The following is an 18716-nucleotide window of genomic DNA, read 5'->3' on the forward strand; positions in this document are numbered from 1 at the left end:
AAAATTGATGATCACAAATAAACTTTTGTGAGAATCGTTACAAATTATCAAGATTCACTGACAATTCGAACAGAATCGGTTTCCGACGTGCGATTCGGGATCATAACTTACAATCGAGTGATGTCGTTTCCGAAAGTTCGTATACATGAAAAACGGTGATCACGATGAACTTTTTGTTCAAGTCATCACACATTAACAAGATTCTATGACATTTCGAACAGAGTCGCTTTCTGACGTGCGATTCGAGATCATAACTTACAATCGAGTGATGTCGTTTCCGAACCATCATAAACGTGAAAATTGGAGATCACCGAAACACTTTTGGGTGAATCGATACAATTTAACGACATTCACTGACATTTCGAAAAGAGCAGCTTTCCGACGTGCGATTCGACATCATAACTTACAATCGAGTTATGTCGTATCCGAACGTGCATAAACATGAAAATTGGTGATCACCGATACACTTTTGTATGAATCGATAGAAATTAACATGATTCTCCGACATTTCGTTCTGAATCGCTTTCCGATGTGCAAATCGAGATCATAACTTACAATCGAGTGATGTCGTTTCCGAACCATCATAAACGTGAAAATTGGAGATCACCGATACACTTTTGGGTGAATCGATACAATTTAACAACATTCACTGACATTTCGAAAAGAGCAGCTTTCCGACGTGCGATTCGAGATCATACATTACAATCGAGTGATGTCGTTTCCGAACGTTCATAAACGTGAAAATTGGAGATCACCGATATACTTTTGTGTGAATCGATAATAATTAACAAGATTCACTGACATTTCGAACTGAACAGCTTTCCGACGTGCGATTCGAAATCATACCTTACAATCGAGTGATGTCGTTTCCGAACGTTCATCAACGTGAAAATTGGAGATCACCGATATACTTTTGTGTGAATCGACACAAATTAACCAGATTCACTGACATTTCGTTCTGAATCGCTTTCCGATGTGCGAATCGCGATCACACCTTACAATCGAGTGATGTCGTTTCCGAACCATCATAAACGTGAAAATTGGTGATCACCGATACACTTTTGTGTAAATCGATAAAAATTATCAAGATTCACTGACATTTCGAACAGAACAGCTTTCCGACGTGCGATCCGAGATCATAACATACAATCGAGTGATGTAGCTTCCGAACGTTCATAAACATGAAAATTGGTGATCACCGATACACTTTTGTATGAATCGATAGAAATTAACAAGATTCTCCGACATTTCGTTCTGAATCGCTTTCCGATGTGCGAATCGAGATCATAACTTACAATCGAGTGATGTCGTTTCCGAACCATCATAAACGTGAAAATTGGAGATCACCGATACACTTTTGTGTGAATCGATAAAAATTAATAAGATTCACTGACATTTCGTCCTGAATCGCTTTCCGATGTGCGAATCGCGATCACACCTTACAATCGAGTGATGTCGTTTCCGAACGATCATAAACGTGAAAATTGGTGATCACTGATACACTTTTGTGTGAATCGATACAATTTAACAACATTCACTGACATTTCGAAAAGAGCAGCTTTCCGACGTGCGATTCGAGATCATAACTTACAATCGAGTTATGTCGTATCCGAACGTGCATAACCATGAAAATTGGTGATCACCGATACACTTTTGTATGAATCGATAGAAATTAACAAGATTCTCCGACATTTCGTTCTGAATCGCTTTCCGATGTGCGAATCGAGATCATAACTTACAATCGAGTGATGTCGTTTCCGAACCATCATAAACGTGAAAATTGGAGATCACCGATACACTTTTGGGTGAATCGATACAATTTAACAACATTCACTGACATTTCGAAAAGAGCAGCTTTCCGACGTGCGATTCGAGATCATAACTTACAATCGAGTTATGTCGTATCCGAACGTGCATAAACATGAAAATTGGTGATCACCGATACACTTTTGTATGAATCGATAGAAATTAACAAGATTCTCCGACATTTCGTTCTGAATCGCTTTCCGATGTGCGAATCGAGATCATAACTTACAATCGAGTGATGTCGTTTCCGAACCATCATAAACGTGAAAATTGGAGATCACCGATACACTTTTGTGTGAATCGATAAAAATTAATAAGATTCACTGACATTTCGAACTGAACAGCTTTCCGACGTGCGATTCGAAATCATACCTTACAATCGAGTGATGTCGTTTCCGAACGTCCATAAACATGAAAATTGGTGATCACCGATACACTTTTGTGTGAATCGACACAAATTGTCAAGATTCACTGACATTTCGTTCTGAATCGCTTTCCGATGTGCGAATCGAGATCATACATTACAATCGAGTGATGTCGTTTCCGAACGTTCATCAACGTGAAAATTGGAGATCACCGATATACTTTTGTGTGAATCAACACAAATTAACCAGATTCACTGACATTTCGTTCTGAATCGCTTTCCGATGTGCGAATCGCGATCACACCTTACAATCGAGTGATGTCGTTTCCGAACCATCTTAAACGTGAAAATTGGTGATCACCGATACACTTTTGTGTAAATCGATAAAAATTATCAAGATTCACTGACATTTCGTTCTGATGTTACGTCCTCGGGTTAAAATTGAGCCCATTAAAAATTTGAAATCATCGTAAAACTATCCATTCGTTTTTATTACGCTACATTAAAATCATACGTACCAACAATATTGTAATCCGGAACATGTAAAGGTACCTGTAAACAAAACGGGAAAATATTAATATTTGGGGATGAAATTGAATAAATAACTTAAGGGATAAGGACATAAAATACTATCTAAGGTCGAATAGAACCATTAATTTTTACATCAATTCATGTTGTTCATTTCAGTCACTCAAACTAAGGCCGCCCAAACACCAAACATTCGGGGAAACCACACTAACAAACAAATACCATAAAAACCCCGAAATCTCCATAAATATAGCGATGCGCCAAAAATCCTTTCGTAGGATCCGTTACAGCTTCGAAACAAAGGCCCGTACAAAATTTAAGGCGAATCAGAAGTAATCGCTAAACGGAAGTCCACCCATCATGGGTATACTTCCGAAAAGGGTATACCTCCAATCATTTCGAGATTCGGAACACACGGAAAACTCATTGCGCTTATCAAAAATCATTACTGGCAAAACGAGCGCATATTTTATCTTCACGATTTCAATACAAAAACGAGCTACGCATACTCGACTATACTAACCAAAGACTCAAAAACAGACAGGAACAGTTGACTATTTACTAAAAACAACAAAACACCCGATTTATAAACAAAGCGAACTGACTTATAAACAGAAACAGTTGACTAACGGGCCAGAATGACTAGACAACTTAACGTGCGAACGATAACAAAAGTTACCAAACGGATACAGTCCACCTCCAAACGATTACAAACATTTACTTTGCAACATACCAACTTCCAAACACTACCAAACGATGACGTAACGAGACCATAACTAACTAACGACAACGATCACGTTTCACAAAAATTGTTGACCTCCAAACGAAAACAAACATTTTAGTTACGAAAACACAAACTTCCAAACGGTACCAAACGATGACGCTACAGGACCATGACCAGTTAACAATAAAGAACACATTCCATAAGTATCATCAATCCTCGATTAACAATAAGTATTTTTGTAACAAATTCTCGTATTTCGAAGAGGTACCAAATGACGCCAATAACAAAGTATTAATCACCAAACAAAATAGAACAACTTTGATCCAAGTGTAATTTACCTTTTCTAAAAAACATTAAATTGTATTAATCCAGACATAAACAAACTCGAATTGTTCATTAAACAACAAATTGTCACCATATAAGTCGCCAGGAACGATGTAATAGTCATTTATAATTAGTTAACAAATACCAGATAAAACAAAGTCATGCGAACCAAAAGAAGTAATTGTTAATTAACAAAAGCCAAATGAAACCCGAATGCACATTGCCAATATCGAAAATACCTATTTGCAACCAGTTAACAACAACGCAGAAACCAATATCCGAGTATGACCATTACCAAGCATTTATCAACAATTATTATAACAATAAGCCTTATAATTGTCAATTACGCGTTAAACGAGTTATAAAGAACTATATTGTTAACCAACTTCGAATTTAAGAAACATTTGTAATTAATTTCAAATAAAGGACAATTAAACATGAATATACCCATATAATGATCAATCTTACAAGGAAAATCCCATACATTGAATAAATGACTAAATTAGTATTGAAACAACCTATTAGTATTAATGAAAAGAGGTATATCCACGTTTGAAAAGTCCTGTAGCATTAAAATAGGGGGTCCATATTCACCCGAGTCTGGAGTCCCAGACGTCTAGACCCGAGTCAGGTCTAGACTCTCCCACTACACTGTCTGCCATATACTGCATTGAGCCGGGAGGCACATATAAGCCAGGGAGGATGGCCCAGCTCTTCAGTTCTCGATCTCACCTGCTACTGTGCACGTCGCTTACAACTATACAACCAACGAGTCTTCAGTAAAATCGAACAACACCAGTCTTCGCGGTTCATACCATTTACACTAAAGTGTTATACAGTGTTACTGGTTGCGTAAATAATTATTGTCTTTTCACGAGTTAGTTCCGGGCCATAGTCAGAGCCAAGTAAGTGCATATTCGGGTCCCGTGTTTAACTTCGAAAGTTTTGGTCACCAACGAGTAAACAGTAAGCATTCCTATTTCTGTAAAATCCAGTGTATCACCGCTTTAACAATTTTATAAATATACAACATCTTGTGCGACAGTGCTAATCTTTAACTTAACCCTTTTTACCTTATTATATTTAATTAGAGATCACTCATTCTGGCAAACTTAAATTTTCATCGCAAGTCATAAATTTTCTTGTATCAGGAATTTCATTTCGCAATTCGAATAACACCAATCATTCATTATCCAATATTAACTCGGTAACTAATTAATCAACGATTCACTTTTTATGTAAATACATACCCTTGAATCTCTTTCTCATACCTTAGCGCTGCCTACACGCTGGCACCTTATCGGAATTGAGAAATCTATTCAAGGCCTTTTTTGTTTTATAATTTTATACCCTTGAATCTCTTCTTCATACCTTAGCGCTGCCTACACGCTGGCACCTTATCGGAATTGAAGAACCCTTTCAAGGCCTTTTTTATTTAGCTTTTTGACTTGAATTAGCGCCACTTGCTACTGCGTTGCCTACACGCCGGCACCAGTGTGTTTCGTGAAGTGTATTCAAGTCAACCAACCATTTCATTTAATTTCATTACATTTCGTAGAATGTCAACCCATTCTTGTACTTCACAGTAGTGTTTGTCTCGTACCTCACGATTTGAACTAGCTTTACTTACCGCTGCGTTGCCTACACGTCGGCACCTTTGAGTTTTGTATGGTGTGTTCAAATTGTTTATTATTGTTTTGCTTGGCATCTGGAAATAGTTTGAGTTAACCCGCTTGCTTTTGCGTTGCCTACACGCTGGCACCTTAGTGTTTTGCGAGGTGTATTCAAATAGTATCACAGATGACTTTAAAGTAGATGGAACAAATTAATTATGGTTGACATTTTTTAGAAATGCTCAGACGTCAAGTCTTGAAAAGAGTATCAGTCGCTCAAGCAGTGCGCCGGATTGTGAATGATTGGAAACTTTATACATACGAACAACAGTGTGAACTAAGTCTGATTCTTCAACGTCCTAAACCCAAGTACCCCGTGGTCACAATAAAATCGGACGAAGTTTTCCAGGGTGAAGTGATTTTAGTTCGAAAAGTAAACGGTCGTAAAAGTACGCGTGTGATCGGTACCCCCGATTGGGTGGATCAAGGGCCGGCTTCCGACGACGAAGACGAGGGAGATCACACTTCCGAGGCGTCTACCGTTCTCGCGGAAGACTTTATTGAAGAAATTCAGATTGATTAAACTTTTCGTGTGATAAGGCAAATGCAAAGACGTCGTGGTGGCAGAAAGTTCAAAGCCCGAAAGGAAATAGCGGAATTATTTGGAAACCCTAAACGACCGGGAGGAAACAATAAAACAGTGTTACAACGTTTAATAAATACAACTCTGCCCATTTTAAAGAAAGTCAAACCGGGTGTTGTATCAATCGAATCTTTCGTTGGTAAAATAATAATTACAAATATAAAGAACGGACAAGAGATACTCCGCGTCGTTGGCACAAGTACCTGGCATTATTTTGCCACTCCTCCTCCATCACCAAAAGCCGCACTCGAAATCATCGAAGAACCATCATCCGACACCGAGCAGCCCGAACATCTCTAAAAACCCGCTACGTCTCAACGCTCGACTACATCTAAAGGTAAGTTTTCTATTTCACTATTTTTATATTTTCAGGTTTCTAGTTTTAATTATACTTACCCTTTTCCTTCTACCCAAGTCCTTCGACGAATCCAAGTCCATAACACGCCGGTTCCAATCCCGGAGGGCAAATCTCCCCCTCTAAACAAAGGAACCACATATTAGTCTGTTGCGTGGGTCCAGTTCGAAATAGAGCGCGTTAGTGTTTGTCGAACCCTATCAATCAGGACGTAACACTGAATCGCTTTCCGATGTGCGAATCGAGATCATACCTTACAATCGAGTGATGTCGTTTCCGAACGTCCATAAACATGAAAATTGGTGATCACCGATACACTTTTGTGTGAATCGACACAAATTGACAAGATTCACTGACATTTCGTTCTGATCCGCTTTCCGATGTGCGAATCGAGTTCATACATTACAATCGAGTGATGTCGTTTCCGAACGTTAATAAACGTGAAAATTGGTGATCACCGATACACTTTTGTGTGAATCGACACAAACTAACGAGATTCACTGACATTTCGTTCTGAATCGCTTTCCGATGTGCGAATCGCGATCACACCTTACAATCGAGTGATGTCGTTTCCGAACGATCATAAACGTGAAAATTGGTGATCACCGATACACTTTTGTGTGAATCGATACAATTTAACAACATTCACTGACATTTCGACCAGCATCGCTTTCCGACGGGCGATTCGAGATCATTACACGTCGGAAAGCGATTCAGAACGAAATGTCTGTCAACCTTGTTAATTTGTATCGATTCGCACAAAAGTGTATCGGTGATCACAAATTTTCATGTTTATGAACGTTCGGAAACGACATCACTCGATTGTAAGTTATAATCTCGAATCGCACGTCGGAAAGCTGTTCTGTTCGAAATATCAGTGAATGTCGATAAATTGTATCGATTCACACAAAAGTGTATCGGTGATCACCAATTTACACGTTTATGAACGTTCGGAAACGACATCGCTCGATTGTAAGGTGTGATCGCGATTCGCACATCGGAAAGCGATTCAGAACGAAATGTCAGTGAATCTGGTTAATTTCTATCGATTCATACAAAAGTGTATCGGTGAACACCAATTTTCATGTATATGAACGGTCGGAAACGACATCACTCGATTGTAAGGTATGATCTCGAATCGCACGTCAGAAAGCTGTTCAGTTCGAAATGTCAGTGAATCTTGTTAATTTTTATCGATTCACACAGAAGTGTATCGGTGATCACCAATGTTCATGTTTATGAACGTTCGGAAACGACATCACTCGATTGTAAGGTATGATCTCGGATCGCACGTCGGAAAGCTGTTCTGTTCGAAATGTCAGTGAATGTTGTTAAATTGTATCGATTCACACAAAAGTGTATCGGTGATCACCAATTTTCACGTTTATGAACGTTCGGAAATGACATCACTCGATTGTAAGGCATGATCTCGATTCGCACATCGGAAAGCGATTCAGAACGAAATGTCAGTGAATCTTGTTAATTTCTATCGATTCATACAAAAGTGTATCGGTGAATACCAATTTTCATGTATATGAACGGTCGGAAACGACATCACTCGATTGTAAGGTATGATCTCGAATCGCACGTTAGAAAGCTCTTCAGTTCGAAATGTCACTGAATCTTGTTAATTTTTATCGATTCACACAGAAGTGTATCGGTGATCACCAATGTTCATGTTTATGAACGTTCGGAAACGACATCACTCGATTGTAAGGTATGATCTCGATTCGCACATCGGAAAGCGATTCAGAACGAAATGTCAGTGAATCTTGTTAATTTCTATCGATTCATACAAAAGTGTATTGGTGAACACCGATTTTCATGTATATGAACGGTCGGAAACGACATCACTCGATTGTAAGGTATGATCTCGAATCGCACGTCAGAAAGCTGTTCAGGTCGAAATGTCAGTAAATCTTGTTAATTTTTATCGATTCACACAGAAGTGTATCGGTGATCACCAATTTTCACGTTTATGAACGTTCGGAAACGACATCACTCGATTGTAAGGTATGATCTCGGATCGCACGTCGGAAAGCTGTTCTGTTCGAAATATCAGTGAATGTCGATAAATTGTATAGATTCACACAAAAGTGTATCGGTGATCACCAATTTACACGTTTATGAACGTTCGGAAACGACATCGCTCGATTGTAAGGTGTGATCGCGATTCGCACATCGGAAAGCGATTCAGAACGAAATGTCAGTGAATCTGGTTAATTTGTATCGATTCACACAAAAGTGTATCGGTGATGTCCTATTTTCACGTTTATGAACGTTCGGAAACGACATCACTCGATTGTAATGTATGATCTCGATTCGCACATCGGAAAGCGATTCAGAACGAAATGTCAGTAAATCTTGTTCATTTGTGTCGATTCACACAAAAGTGTATCGGTGATCTCTAATTTTCACGTTTATGAACGTTCGGAAACGACATCACTCGATTGTAAGTTATGATCTCGAATCGCACGTCGGAAAGCTGTTCTGTTCGTAATGTCAGTGAATGTTGTTAAATTGTATCGATTCACACAAAAGTGTATCGGTGATCACCAATTTTCACGTTTATGAACGTTCGGAAATGACATCACTCGATTGTAAGTTATGATCTCGAATCGCACGTCGGAATCTGATTTTGTTCGAAATGTCAGTGAATCTTCTTGATTTGTTGCGATTCTCACAAAAATCTATCGGTGATCACCGTTCTTCATGTTTATGAACGTTCGGAAACGACATCACTCGATTGTAAGTTATGATCTCGGATCGCACGTCGGAAAGCTGTTCTGTTCGAAATGTCAGTGAATGTTGTTAAATTGTATCGATTCACACTAAAGTGTATCGGTGATCACCAATTTTCACGTTTATGAACGTTCGGAAACGACATCACTCGATTGTAAGGTATGATCTCGAATCGCACGTCAGAAAGCTGTTCAGTTCGAAATGTCAGTAAATCTTGTTAATTTTTATCGATTCACACAGAAGTGTATCGGTGATCACCAATTTTCATGTATATGAACGGTCGGAAACGACATCACTCGATTGTAAGGTATGATCTCGAATCGCACGTCAGAAAGCTGTTCAGTTCGAAATGTCAGTGAATCTTGTTAATTTTTATCGATTCACACAGAAGTGTATCGGTGATCACCAATGTTCATGTTTATGAACGTTCGGAAACGACATCACTCGATTGTAAGGTATGATCTCGGATCGCACGTCGGAAAGCTGTTCTGTTCGAAATGTCAGTGAATGTTGTTAAATTGTATCGATTCACACAAAAGTGTATCGGTGATCACCAATTTTCACGTTTATGAACGTTCGGAAATGACATCACTCGATTGTAAGGCATGATCTCGATTCGCACATCGGAAAGCGATTCAGAACGAAATATCAGTGAATCTTGTTAATTTCTATCGATTCATACAAAAGTGTATCGGTGAACACCAATTTTCATGTATATGAACGGTCGGAAACGACATCACTCGATTGTAAGGTATGATCTCGAATCGCACGTCAGAAAGCTCTTCAGTTCGAAATGTCAGTGAATCTTGTTAATTTTTATCGATTCACACAGAAGTGTATCGGTGATCACCAATGTTCATGTTTATGAACGTTCGGAAATGACATCACCCGATTGTAATTTATGATCTCGAATCTAAATGTCATTGAATATTGTTAATTTGTCATGAATTGAACCAAAATTTTATTGGTGATCACCAATCTTCATGTTTATGAACGTTCGGAAACGTTTTCATCTCTCGATTGTCAGTTCAGATCTCAAATGGCCCTTCGGATTGCGATACTAAATGTCTGTAAAATTGTTGATATGTCACGTTTATCGGTAAACGTTTCCAATCTTTCCTAAACATGAAAATAGGTAATCAGCCATAATCTTTTGTGTTACTCGTTACAAATCAACAATTTTTTCCGACATTTCTATCAGAATCGCAATCCGAAATGAGATTCGAGACCGGAACTGACAATCGAACGATGTCGTTTCTGAACGTTCACAAATATGAAAATTGATGATCACAAATAAACTTTTGTGAGAATCGTTACAAATTATCAAGATTCACTGACAATTCGAACAGAATCGGTTTCCGACGTGCGATTCGGGATCATAACTTACAATCGAGTGATGTCGTTTCCGAAAGTTCGTATACATGAAAAACGGTGATCACGATGAACTTTTTGTTCAAGTCATCACACATTAACAAGATTCTATGACATTTCGAACAGAGTCGCTTTCTGACGTCCGATTCGAGATCATAACTTACAATCGAGTGATGTCGTTTCCGAACCATCATAAACGTGAAAATTGGAGATCACCGATACACTTTTGGGTGAATCGATACAATTTAACAACATTCACTGACATTTCGAAAAGAGCAGCTTTCCGACGTGCGATTCGAGATCATAACTTACAATCGAGTTATGTCGTATCCGAACGTGCATAAACATGAAAATTGGTGATCACCGATACACTTTTGTATGAATCGATAGAAATTAACAAGATTCTCCGACATTTCGTTCTGAATCGCTTTCCGATGTGCGAATCGAGATCATAACTTACAATCGAGTGATGTCGTTTCCGAACCATCATAAACGTGAAAATTGGAGATCACCGATACACTTTTGTGTGAATCGATAAAAATTAATAAGATTCACTGACATTTCGAACTGAACAGCTTTCCGACGTGCGATTCGAAATCATACCTTACAATCGAGTGATGTCGTTTCCGAACGTCCATAAACATGAAAATTGGTGATCACCGATACACTTTTGTGTGAATCGACACAAATTGTCAAGATTCACTGACATTTCGTTCTGAATCGCTTTCCGATGTGCGAATCGAGATCATACATTACAATCGAGTGATGTCGTTTCCGAACGTTCATCAACGTGAAAATTGGAGATCACCGATATACTTTTGTGTGAATCAACACAAATTAACCAGATTCACTGACATTTCGTTCTGAATCGCTTTCCGATGTGCGAATCGCGATCACACCTTACAATCGAGTGATGTCGTTTCCGAACCATCTTAAACGTGAAAATTGGTGATCACCGATACACTTTTGTGTAAATCGATAAAAATTATCAAGATTCACTGACATTTCGTTCTGATGTTACGTCCTCGGGTTAAAATTGAGCCCATTAAAAATTTGAAATCATCGTAAAACTATCCATTCGTTTTTATTACGCTACATTAAAATCATACGTACCAACAATATTGTAATCCGGAACATGTAAAGGTACCTGTAAACAAAACGGGAAAATATTAATATTTGGGGATGAAATTGAATAAATAACTTAAGGGATAAGGACATAAAATACTATCTAAGGTCGAATAGAACCATTAATTTTTACATCAATTCATGTTGTTCATTTCAGTCACTCAAACTAAGGCCGCCCAAACACCAAACATTCGGGGAAACCACACTAACAAACAAATACCATAAAAACCCCGAAATCTCCATAAATATAGCGATGCGCCAAAAATCCTTTCGTAGGATCCGTTACAGCTTCGAAACAAAGGCCCGTACAAAATTTAAGGCGAATCAGAAGTAATCGCTAAACGGAAGTCCACCCATCATGGGTATACTTCCGAAAAGGGTATACCTCCAATCATTTCGAGATTCGGAACACACGGAAAACTCATTGCGCTTATCAAAAATCATTACTGGCAAAACGAGCGCATATTTTATCTTCACGATTTCAATACAAAAACGAGCTACGCATACTCGACTATACTAACCAAAGACTCAAAAACAGACAGGAACAGTTGACTATTTACTAAAAACAACAAAACACCCGATTTATAAACAAAGCGAACTGACTTATAAACAGAAACAGTTGACTAACGGGCCAGAATGACTAGACAACTTAACGTGCGAACGATAACAAAAGTTACCAAACGGATACAGTCCACCTCCAAACGATTACAAACATTTACTTTGCAACATACCAACTTCCAAACACTACCAAACGATGACGTCACGAGACCATAACTAACTAACGACAACGATCACGTTTCACAAAAATTGTTGACCTCCAAACGAAAACAAACATTTTAGTTACGAAAACACAAACTTCCAAACGGTACCAAACGATGACGCTACAGGACCATGACCAGTTAACAATAAAGAACACATTCCATAAGTATCAACAATCCTCGATTAACAATAAGTATTTTTGTAACAAATTCTCGTATTTCGAAGAGGTACCAAATGACGCCAATAACAAAGTATTAATCACCAAACAAAATAGAACAACTTTGATCCAAGTGTAATTTACCTTTTCTAAAAAACATTAAATTGTATTAATCCAGACATAAACAAACTCGAATTGTTCATTAAACAACAAATTGTCACCATATAAGTCGCCAGGAACGATGTAATAGTCATTTATAATTAGTTAACAAATACCAGATAAAACAAAGTCATGCGAACCAAAAGAAGTAATTGTTAATTAACAAAAGCCAAATGAAACCCGAATGCACATTGCCAATATCGAAAATACCTATTTGCAACCAGTTAACAACAACGCAGAAACCAATATCCGAGTATGACCATTACCAAGCATTTATCAACAATTATTATAACAATAAGCCTTATAATTGTCAATTACGCGTTAAACGAGTTATAAAGAACTATATTGTTAACCAACTTCGAATTTAAGAAACATTTGTAATTAATTTCAAATAAAGGACAATTAAACATGAATATACCCATATAATGATCAATCTTACAAGGAAAATCCCATACATTGAATAAATGACTAAATTAGTATTGAAACAACCTATTAGTATTAATGAAAAGAGGTATATCCACGTTTGAAAAGTCCTGTAGCATTAAAATAGGGGGTCCATATTCACCCGAGTCTGGAGTCCCAGACGTCTAGACCCGAGTCAGGTCTAGACTCTCCCACTACACTGTCTGCCATATACTGCATTGAGCCGGGAGGCACATACCCTAGGGAAAAAAGGTTGGGACAAGTACATTGATGGTCTCTTGTTTCTGGATGACATAGAAAAAAGATTCAGAACCAGGAAAAAAATTCTATAGAAATGATAAACGAAAAATTGAAAACTTCAAAAAAATTCAACAAAAATAAAAAACAATCGAAAAAATTCTGTAAAGAAAAATAAAAAATTTTCAAAAAAATTCATAAATATTGGACAAATAATTGAAAAATAAACTATCCAAGTTACATGCAGTATAAAAATGTATGATATCAATTGGAGGCCAAGTTTTTATTGATAATTTGAAATATTTATCGAACAAATCGCAAACTTTAATTGAAATTCATGATAATTATTTTCAAGAAAAAAGTTAATGAAAAAAAAGTCATAACGGACGTTACGTGCAGTACTAAAATGAATTATATCAATTCGAGGTCAAGTATCTATCAGTTATTCGAAATATTATAAGCTCCGGCGACAAATGAGCGTTGAGAATCCTTGTCGGGCTCACAACGTTTTATCAAAATTACTAAAAAATTAATGGAAATAAAATCATTAAAAATTCACATGAAAGTCATTCGTTACTTCAACAAGATACACACTGTAAAGAATCGATTCCCCTCCGACTTTCAGGATCCCCTGGTATTATTCACAACATTCAACTTCGATTGGATCGGTACAAATTATGTTCAAATACGTCTTAAACGTACTTGTCCGGCCCATCACTTTTTATTCAAATTGCTCATTCGAAAACAAATCAAAAACGAAATTAATGCATGTGTTAATATTAAGGAACAGTAATTCCCGAGAAAATAATTTTCCTTCGAATCGCTCTTGTCAAAATGAAACGAAAATGAAAGATGAAGTTGATTAATCTATTTATATTATATGGAGTCATAATTCACAACAAAATCATTTTTCTTCAAATTCCAGGAATCCACGTGTCGTACTCGACTAGTGATATTTATCAAAATGTGTACGTGACTATAGAAAAAAAAACATTGCATGGCTGAGTAGGTTCGAAAATTTCTAGTAATGCACCAGATTATTTCTCATTTTCATTGGTTCTTACCGAATGGTATGTGTTTACTGAAGAAAATCAGAAGTGGATATTGCTATACGAACTTGCGAACAATCAAGTTCAAATTACTTGGAGATATTATTTTTAATTCTATCCATTTTATTATATTTGTCATTATAGAACAGCCCTAATTTGTTTTCGAATGAGCAATTTGAATAAAAAGTGATGGGCCGGACAAGTACGTTTAAGACGTATTTGAACATAATTTGTACCGATCCAATCGAAGTTGAATGTTGTGAATAATACCAGGGGATCCTGAAAGTCGGAGGGGAATCGATTCTTTACAGTGTGTATCTTGTTGAAGTAACGAATGACTTTCATGTGAATTTTTAATGATTTTATTTCCATTAATTTTTTAGTAATTTTGATAAAACGTTGTGAGCCCGACAAGGATTCTCAACGCTCATTTGTCGCCGGAGCTTATAATATTTCGAATAACTGATAGATACTTGACCTCGAATTGATATAATTCATTTTAGTACTGCACGTAACGTCCGTTATGACTTTTTTTTCATTAACTTTTTTCTTGAAAATAATTATCATGAATTTCAATTAAAGTTTGCGATTTGTTCGATAAATATTTCAAATTATCAATAAAAACTTGGCCTCCAATTGATATCATACATTTTTATACTGCATGTAACTTGGATAGTTTATTTTTCAATTATTTGTCCAATATTTATGAATTTTTTTGAAAATTTTTTATTTTTCTTTACAGAATTTTTTCGATTGTTTTTTATTTTTGTTGAATTTTTTTGAAGTTTTCAATTTTTCGTTTATCATTTCTATAGAATTTTTTTCCTGGTTCTGAATCTTTTTTCTATGTCATCCAGAAACAAGAGACCATCAATGTACTTGTCCCAACCTTTTTTCCCTAGGGGAAGTTTATGATTTGATATCACGCCTTTTTTCTCAAAAGTTCCTCATTTATGTTATGACGGTTATAGGATTTTAGTATAAATTTCTATGAATTAATTGCTTAGTACATTTTTATAGATTCCATTCTCATACGAACATTTTTTATGGGATAATCTTTTTCATGAAATTATCAGCAAATAAGGGACCATCAATGTACTTTTCCCAATCTCATTTTCCCTGGGTATGATGTTCGGCTTATAAAGTTGGTTTCCACCATAAAAGACCAATTTTTCGTAAAAATTGTAGTGAAAATATTTTGTCACAAGTCTGCCCTTGAACTTTGGCGATTTTTTTCCTCATACTCTAATATGTTATGCCTATTAGGAACTCAACAGTATGGAGGAATCCGGGATGAGGCCCGAGAAATGAATTTCGGTTTATAATGTTGGTTTCCACGTAAAAGACCAATTTTTCTTCAAAATTGTACTGAAAATATTTCGGTACTGGTTTGGTCTTGGACTTTGGTGATTTTTCTCCTTGTCTTCTAATATGTTTTGTCTATTGGGAATCCAAGAGCATGAAAAAATGCGTGTTGTGGGCCATAATATGATTTTCGGCTTATAACGTTGGTTTCCACGAAATAAGATCTATTTGTCGTCAAAATTTTACTGGAAATATTTCGTCACAGGTGTGTCTTTGGACTTTGGCGATTTTTTTCCTTGTACTCTAATATGTTTCGTCTATTTGGAACCCAAGAGCATGGAGAAAAGTGTGTTGCGTGCCGAGATATGATTTTCGGCTTATAACGTTGGTTTCCACGAAAAACAACAAATTTCTCGTCAACATTGTACAGAAAATATTCCGTCACAGGTCTGTCCATGGAGTTGGGCTATTTTTTTTCTTCTACTCTAAAATGCTATGCTTATTGGGAACGCAAGAGAATGGTAGAAAGCGGGTTGGTGGCCGAGGTATGATTTTCGGCTTATAACGTTGGTTTCCACGAAAAAGAACTTATTTTTCGTCAAAATTGTACTGGAAATATTTCGGCACTGGTTTGTTCTTCCACGTTGGTGATTTTCCCCCTTATCTTCTAATATGTTTTGTGTAATAGGAACCCAAGAGTGTGAAGAAATGCGTCTCGTGGGCTGTAATATGATTTTCGGCTTATAACGTTGGTTTCCGCGACAAAAGATCTATTTTTCGTCAAAATTGTACTGGAAATATTTCGTCACCTGTCTGTCCTTGGCCTTTGGCGATTTTTTCCAAGTCTTCATACCAAGAAAGAACTGATGTAAAGATTTCCTTAATAGAACAGATTTTATTTATCCCTTTTCTTCAAAATTCAAATGAAAGATAGATCAAATTCAAGACACGAAAAATCCAACAGATTTGCCCACTTTAAATGTCGCTTTTGCATTCTGCATCTAGAGATTTCATTTCATCCAAAACGTGCCCTCAATGAAATATATTTCTAAAGTTTGCAAGTGGCGGCTGTGGTCTAATTATCCACAGTTTGATATTTGCTGTAAAAAAGTACCCGAAAACTTCTAACATTTATTATGCCATAACTCAAAGCAGCAAAAAAAACTAAGCGAACTTAATTCAACAAAGCAACAGTAGTCAAAGACGTTTAAGGTATCTGCATTGGTTTTGGAGGAAAACCATTTCAGGACAATTCAGAAATGAATTTAGAAATTCGAAAACTCACAATGGAGTAGAAAAAGGAAAATTAAAGTATTTAGAAATGCAGAAGACTTTTGTGATGAATTTTCTAGATTACATGATACGGTTGGAGGAAATGATTTGAATGATTGGCACACATGCTGCAACACAGAAATGTCAAAGTTTGGAAGTATTCGCTGTATATCAGTCATACAAACTTCAATACTATTTGAAAAGGAACACTTAAAAACTTGCCGAACCAAGTTCCATAACATATTACCATAATCAAAGATAAGGGGTGATCCGTCGCATATATATTTATCCACAGAAATTTCAGAGTTCGCAGGTATCTGCTGCGGTTCAATGTATCTGCGCAATGAGCTTCGAAGACAGCAATTTTAAATCTATCCATAAATGAGCAACTGAAGACTTTTATAATCAATTTTTTACTTCATATAGATGTTACAGTTAGAGTCAAAATGCAGTATTTTAATGATCCGAATCTACAGCATTATAATGAAAAGTTGTCAAAAGTCATGGTGTTACATTAAAATGACATAGCGCACATTGCATTCAGCGATTCTGTAAGTTTCTGGGGATGTTGGTAGGCATCATATTTGATTGCATCCAAAACTGAGCAACAGTAGACTTATCGGAATGAATTTTTTTTATAATAATTCCATATTTGTAGTTTGCAAAGTGGAAATACTCAACATACATGTCATTCTATAAGTTTTGTTATCAAAATTTGTGTTTGTATACCGCATTCCTAAGATACGACTTTTCATATCATCAGCAAAAAAAGCATCCAAAGGCTTTCTGGAAAAGTTTTCAAATTTATCACTCGACAGACCTAATGGGAAACGAATAACTACACACTATACCAAGACCAGATTTTTTTTGAAAATCTGATTTATAAAATGTGCAATTCAAGATCATGGTTAGAAACCTCTCGAATCATGTTATCACAATCATCATGAAGGAGTAGAAAATCATAGGACACATATTAGGGAACGAATTAATAATATGAATCGATCCGCTGCAAACTGATGGGGTGAAAACAAGGATCGGAGAGGGCAGAGCCAAACTGAATATCAAGCAAAATATGGGGATATTAAAAAATAATGACAACACAAGATATAAATTAGAAAACATTTATTTAATTAAAGTTACTAATATCATTCTAACAGTTGCGTGTATTTTAGTTCTATTTATTCGTATATATAACCTTGACATATAACCACGCCACTGAAGATATATTCGCACTGGACATTATTTCTCGTACTCTGGTTTAATTGAAGGATTATATCAGTTAACACTTATTTCCAATCGAACGAAATAATGAAATCTTGAAAAGTTTCGTTGACATATGCATCGCGCATTTTTTATATTCTTTTTCACACACACATCACAGACTACATTTACGCGGCCGCTTTGATACCGGTTTAATACATCACAAATAACAACATAAATAGTAATCTGCACTTCTTTAGATGATGAAAATTATTTTTTTATTTATCCTGCACGCAATTCGTAATGTCGAAACTATTCTTACGATCAAAAACTGACACATGGTTTGTACCCATATATATATATGTATATCGATTGATTTATGACTGCTGTTACCAGCTGTGCTGCGCCGTGTGCTACGTTCTGAAGTTGACGTCATATATATTGTACATGCATAGTCAGAACTGAATTGCACATGCTATATGCTTGCGCATGCCATTTCAAACTTTGATGTAATTGGCCCAGGATTTTTTTCATTGCTCATTGGTTGGAACAAGAATATT

Source organism: Venturia canescens, unplaced genomic scaffold (genome assembly GCF_019457755.1).
Source record: "Venturia canescens isolate UGA unplaced genomic scaffold, ASM1945775v1 PGA_scaffold_15__1_contigs__length_3012046, whole genome shotgun sequence".
Lineage (NCBI taxonomy): Eukaryota > Metazoa > Arthropoda > Insecta > Hymenoptera > Ichneumonidae > Venturia > Venturia canescens.